The following is a 7,500-nucleotide window of genomic DNA, read 5'->3' on the forward strand; positions in this document are numbered from 1 at the left end:
ATTCAGACGAGCATTTTAGTAAAAATTCGTAAATCATATTATTAGTACCACTAAAATATCTAAAACATGCAAGGATACGTGAGCGCTTTATGAATCGAAAGACAAATTCTTTTGGAAACTATATAACTTATTGAAACTCGAGTGGCCTTTATTTTGATATCAAAATTTAAATGAAAGCTCTATATGACGACATTTATACAAATGGTTTCCATCTTAATTTATTCGAAAAAAAACTTTGTTTCATTAAATTCTTTATCGCTAATTTAAATATTAATCTCTGGCACCATCGGTCAAGTAGTTCTTTGTGTATGTTGATTAAGATTTTCCGTAAATCTGATCATCCTTACCGCTCAGATCTTCCCAGAATGTAGGCTACCCTCCATTACTTACAACTAAGTATGAAATTAATTCTAATAGTATTGCCTTCAGCATCATAAGGTAAAGGGTTGATTTTTTTTACCTTTCCGTTTTGTGTCGTATTGTCAAATCCTTCAGAGCACGCGAGAGAGAGAGAGAGAGAGAGAGAGAGAGAGAGAGAGAGAGAGAGAGAGAGAGAGAGCAAATGATTGTTTGTAGCCAGTAAGACTTGAAATAACTGAAGTTTTGTTTGTTTATTTTTTTTATTTGTATTGTTGAGGAAGAAAGCGAAACTTCAGGCCTGGGTGATTGTTTTTTTTTTATATCCTGAATCTTGAAAGAGGAGTATTTTGATTATTGGATTTATTCAATTGAGGATTGTAAGTGACATTATTTATTATAAGTATTGGTTGGCTTCAGTTGGTGTTGTTGTAAATGAGAGAATTGGCTTACTTATATTTTTTATTATAGTGTGAGAGTTTAGCTAGCAAAGCGCTTTCGTAAGGGGTTTGGATCCCAATTTTATTTCCTCGTTGGAAATTTCTTTTCCTTCTGATTATCAGTAATTGTTTGTTCGTTGACCTATTGTTCAATGCCGATTGAATGTTCATGGCCCTGCTTGTGTAAAGACTGAACAGACCCTCTTGGGGGATAGTGATGTGATTGTTGACGACACGGCCTGGAAAAGAATTTAAATTTTTCTATGATGATTGATTATAGTGAAAATGATGAGGGTGACAAAGAATTGGCTTGGAGAAAAAATGTTACAAAGATTACTAAGCAAAACTGACTGGAGTGTTAGCAAGGAACCGAGGTGTAATGGCATAACTGTAGAGTTGTAGACAATATACTGTAAATGATATATAGGCCTACACACACATACACACACACACACATGTATATATATATATATATATATATATATAATATATATATATATATATATATATATATACATATGGGATTGGTTGGATTACTGCAATCGTACATATCTGGAAAACATATCCGTTTATTAGTGTTATATTTGACAATCCCATCGTGTCGACGATAATGGTTGATAATAATATTTCTATATTATAAAATCCATTTTCATCTAACCTATATTACGGTGATTTCTGTTAACAAGCTCTATGATGCATCAGCTCTGACTCTGACTCATGACTGACTTAGTGACGTCATGTAAACAGGCTACTCATATACACAACACAAAAATAACACGTGAGCATCACCATAAAAAATTCTGATCTTGTGCAGTACAAAATTAATAATAATCATATCCCATCTTTAAAATAACTTATAGAGGATTCAATGATTTATAACGTACGATACAACACTTATAATCAAGATTGAAACATGTTCTATCAATGCAATCTGTTGCACATTACTCTCAATACACGTAGCTCATATGGTATTACAGTACAAATACCCAAGTCCTCCTGATATTGTACAAAAGTCTAATCTCTCAGGTAACTTCCCTATATTCATCCTGTACTAACTTCATCCTGTACTGGTACTTGAGCAGACTCTGAATCTACATTTGATGATTGAGCATCATGGGAAACATTGGACTCATTTGATATAACTACACTTGGAAATTTCCCATCTCTAACATTTGAATAATCAAATGAATTTTTCATTTAACAGCTGTAATTGATCAACATGACGTTTTACAATATTTCCAACATCTTGAACATGATAATGTAAATTTCCTATATCTCTTACAAACTCTCCTGGTACCCACTTCTTTGAGGTATTGTGTCATCTTATCATGACATTAGATGAAGGGATAAATATCTTACTTATGGGAGATTCTTTAATTTTTTTACTTATTCTCTTTTAAGTCCCTTTCCAAACTCGGATACAACAAATCTAACTTACACAAAATTTGATGATGTCACATCTCTTGAGATGTGCGGTGTTATTCTATATGATAATAAGAACTTTGATACATGAAAAAAAAAGAAAATGTTACTTGTATTTATTTTTCTCCACTTCATGTTATGCTTAAATGTTTGAACAAATCTTTCAGCTTCTCCACTCGTGGAAAGATGACACGTTGCTGAAATTGTATGCTTAATGCCATTTACATAACACAACTCTTTAAAATCTTGTGGAGTAAACTGTGAATCATTATCTGTTATAATTCTTTCTGGAATACCATGTGTAGAAAATATTTGTATTCATTTTTTTTTATAGTTTTATTAATTAGAATTACTTTTGATCATTTACTGTAAGCGTCCACAACTATCAAGAATAAATAACCTAATAAACGGACCTGCAAAATTTATTTGCACTCTTTGCCATTAATACCTGGGTAACTCCCAAGAGTGCATTCTAGCAAACTGGGGATAGTTCTATTCTGCTGAATCAACTTCTAAAATACATTTGCTCTTATTTACTCTAATATTATTATCTTGGAACTTATTGAGGGCTGTCCATAATCTTTCTCCATGTTCTCTTTTATCTTTACTAGAGGCTAGAACAACATCTATGAAAATTGATATTTTTATCCATAGTTTGTTGCTTTATAGCTGGACTGGATGCTACTCCATAAGGTAATCTCTTTGGTCTATACAAACCTAAGGATGTCTTTACGGTACATAATTCTTATGAATTTTTATCCATGGGAAGCGGTTGAAACGCTTGTCTAAGATTCATCTTTGAAAATGCAGTACATCCTGAAATAGTTGCAAACATATCTTTCAATTTGGTAAGGGATGTTGAGCTACCGGAAGCTGTGGATTGTAGATTCAGCGTTACCTTATAATCTCTGTATAACTTAACCTGGCCGTTTTCCTTCACAATAGGAACAAATGGTACTGCCCAATATGAATATGTATCCTTTTCCCACGATCCTTCACTTTCTAACCTCCTGACTTCTGTTTCAATCGTAATTTTCAATGCATATGGTACTGGTCGCGGAGCAAAATATCTAGGAGTATTATTTGGTTTCAACACTAAGATTGCCAGTTTTTTTTTTTTTTTTTTTTTTTTTTTTGCCTCTACCGATTTTCTTTTAAATAAGTCCTTGAATTCGTTAAAAACATTATCCAAGGACAACTTGATTCTTGTTTCCATCTTGTATGCCTACAACCTTCAAAATACTTGGCCGATAGAATTTTAGGTAATGCAACCAATCTAACCCAAGTGAAGATTGACTTTACCTTTAACTACTCTTAATGACATTCTATCTAATTTCTGTTCTTTATACTGTACTTTTACGTTTGAAGCTCTTATTAAATGAATATCAAAACCATTATAACTTTTAAAAAGTCTAGGTGCTTCTTCTAAAAACATTTTGGGAATGGTTTTATCTGATACATCAGCAGTTTTGTTAACTTGCATTGGTTCACCAATTATGATCCATTCTACCAATAAATGTTTCATTGCATCTTTATTGGCAGAATCAGTTTCTGGCTTATCCTGATTATCATGAACATTTTCTGCATTATTCTCTTGGTTTGAAGGCTTGAAGGCCGCTCATAAATGGCAGAGGCAAGGGACAGTGACAATGCCCTATCAAGCCGGACAAAGCTCCAGAGACTGACCATATTACATATGATTAGCACCAAAGTCCCCTCTCCACACAAGCTAGGACCAGGGAAGGCCAGGAAAGGGCTGCTGATGACTCAACAAATAGACCTATATGCTCCTCCAAACACACCATCCTTAGCTAACAAGGATGGTGAGGTTACACCGACCAGAGGAACTAGCGAGTTTGAGCGGGACTCGAACCCTAGTCTGGCAATAACCAGACCAACAGTATCAACTGCAACATTTATTTTACTTGCATATTGTTTTGGAAATCTACAGATATTTGAAAAATTACCCATCTTTCTACAATTTAGGCACATTTGTCACGCAGCAGGGCATTTCTTTGGTTAACATGCAAGTTGGTCAGTTTCATCACACCTATAGAATTGGGGGTTTCTTGTTGTTTCTGCGTATAAGTATAATGATGATATTTATGAACATCAGGTCAAGCAATTTCCTATGACTAGGCTTTGACATATTCTTTCTCCGATTCAGATTGTCTCCTAACTTACAGCCTGTCTTACTAACTTTAAGAATTTTCCATTCTATTACCTGTAGAAATACCTTTCAAGCCATTTTGCCCATTAGATGTTTCTAAAGCTCTGCCGATAATTATTACCTTCTCTAGTTTTATATCTTCATCGGTTCTAAAACCTGCCTGCTCTCTTGGTTGAATAATGTCAAGTTGTCTTTCTTTTCCTACGAATATGATCTTTGTAAATATTCTATATATTACTGAGAGTAAACTTATCGGACGGTATTTTTTCATGTATTTTATGTCTCTTTTTTGTGAAATAGTAAAATGATAAAGTTATTCCAAGCTGTAGGTATACTGTGTAAAGTTCAGTGAGTTTTATTATTATGAAATCTCCTTCTATTATGAAATCCCCTGTTAGGTAATTTTCTCCTTCTGCTTTGTCTTTTTATTATTATTATTATTATTATTATTATTATTATTATTATTATTATTATTAGCTAAGCTACAACTCTTGTTGGAAAAGCAAGATGCTAAAAGCCAAAGGGCTCCACCAAGGAAATATAGCCCAGCGAGGAAAGAAAATAAGGAAATAAATAAACATTATAAGAATTAATGAAAATTACAATAAGATATTTTAAAAACACTAACAACGTTACAACAGATATTTCATATATGAACTATAAAATGACTTATGTCAGCCTGTTCACCATGAAAACATTTGCTGTAAGTTTGAACTTCTGAAGTTCTACTAATTCAACTACCCAATTAGGAAGATCATTCCACACCTTGGTCACAGCTTGAATAAAACTACTAGAGTACTGTATAGTAAGGAGTCTCATGATGGAGAAGGCCTGACTATAAGAATTAACTGCGTGCCTAGTAATACGAACAGGATACAACTGTCCGGGATGATCTGAATGCATATGATAATCAGAATTGTATAAAATCTTATGCAACATGCATAATGAACTAATTGAACAACGGTGCCAGAGATTGATATCTAGATCAGGAATAAGAACTTTAATAGACCGTAAATTCCTGTCCAACAAATTAAGATGAGAATCAGCAGCTGAAGACCAGAAAACAGAACAATACTCGAAACAAGGTAGAATAAAAGAATTAAAACACTTCTTCAGAATATATTGATCACCAAAAATCTTGGAAGACTTTCTCAATAAGCCAATGTTTTTGTGCAATTGAAGAAGACAAAGACGTAATGTGTTTCTCAAAAGTAAATTTGCTGTCGAGAATCACACCTAAAATTTTAAGAAAGTCATACTAAGTTAAAGAAACATTATCAATGCTGAGACCTGGATGTCGAGGAGCCACTGTCCTTGACCTACTTACAATCATACTTTTAATTCTGTTAGGATTCAACATCATTAAACCACAATTTACATCTTGTACTAATTCTAGCTTGATCTCTATTAAGGGATTTAGCAAACCCATATCTACATCCAGGAGATGGAATTGATGCAAAGAGAGTAACATCATTTACATATGCAACAAGCTGGTTTTCTAGGCCAAACCCCATGTCATATGTATATAGTGTGGAAAGTAATGAACGAAGAATAATACCCTAAGGAACACCAGATATCACATTCCTATACTCACTATGATGCCCATCGACAACAACTCTTTGCGATCTATTTCTTAAAATTTCAATAATGATGCCAAAAAACAACCCACCCACTCCTAACTGATTGTGTTTGAAAACAAGGGCCTCATGATTAACATGGTCAAAGGCAGCACTAAAATCCAGGTCAGTCATACAAGCTTCCTGACCACAATCAAGGGATTTCTGTACAGCATTGGACATTGTAAGAAGGGCATCAGATGCTCCAAGGCCTTTACGAAGACCATAGTGCAAAGGAACAGATGATTATCTTTAGCAAACTTATTTAAGACGTTTTGCCAAAAGAAGTTCAAAAACTTTACATAATACGGGTGTTATGGAAATTGGGTGGTGATCAGTTGGACTTGAGCTACTGCAAACACATTTACATAGTGAAGTAACATTACCAATTCTCCAGCAAGTGCTAAAATGTCCTTTTCTTGCTAACTTGTGCAAAATAACAGATAACTTTGGAGCTAGGAAATCTGCAGTCTTTATGAAAAACGAAAGGAAGAATACTCTTTGGGCCTACACCTCCAAAAGTATTAAGGTCCATCAAGAGAGTTTCAATTTCACGAGATAGAAAAGCTAAATTAGTTCATTTAGCAGCAGGATAACAGGAATAAGGAAGGTCGAGTTTCTCATTACTCTGTTTACTGTCAAACATATCAGCCAAAACGGTTGACTTTTCCTTTGGACACTGAGTGACAGAGCTGTCTGGTTTAAGTATAGGTGGAACTGTTGCATTTACACTGAAGAGTGCAGATTTAAGGGTAGTCCACCACTTATGCTCCTGTGTTGTACCAGAAAGGGTTTCTTTCATGGTTAAGTGGTAGTATTCCTTCTCAGTTGAAGCATACCCTCTCCAAGCAAAGGCTCTAAGATGAGAATAGTTATTCTATGTCAAATCTGATCTGTTACCCTTCCAAAGATGATAGGCCTCCTGCTTCTCCAAATAAGCACGTCTCCAATCATCATTGAACCATGTTTTGTCCTTCACTCGGCACCTTAGCATACGAGAACAGATACGCCTATCAATTATGTTGACTAGATTCTCATTCAAATGGACAACAGGATCAACTCTGCTATACATTGTAACCAATTCAAGCCAAAAAGTTTATGAAAAATACCATTCCAATCTGCTTGAGATTTCATACAAATCTTACATGAGTATGATATAATCAGGGGTAAGATGCTCATTCTTCACTTCTAATGAAATTAATAGTGAAGTCGGTGTATACGAGGTCCATGCAGTTACCAGACCTGTGAGTGGCTTAGCTTATGATTTGCTGACAGCCTGATTCAGAGGCAAAGTCTAAAGCTCTTAAGCCATAATACAAAAGTATAAGGCAATGGTCACTGTTATCTTAAAACCGTTTTCAATAACACACATTTTTTATTCTAATTCATCTCTCTCTCTCTCTCTCTCTCTCTCCTCTCTCTCTCTCTCTCTCTCTCTCTCTCTCTCTCTCTCAATATGTTTTTACCATGTATGTCACATTACATACTTTTTTCG

The sequence above is a fragment of the Palaemon carinicauda genome, chromosome 9 (genome assembly GCF_036898095.1).
Source record: "Palaemon carinicauda isolate YSFRI2023 chromosome 9, ASM3689809v2, whole genome shotgun sequence".
Taxonomy (NCBI): Eukaryota; Metazoa; Arthropoda; class Malacostraca; order Decapoda; family Palaemonidae; genus Palaemon; species Palaemon carinicauda.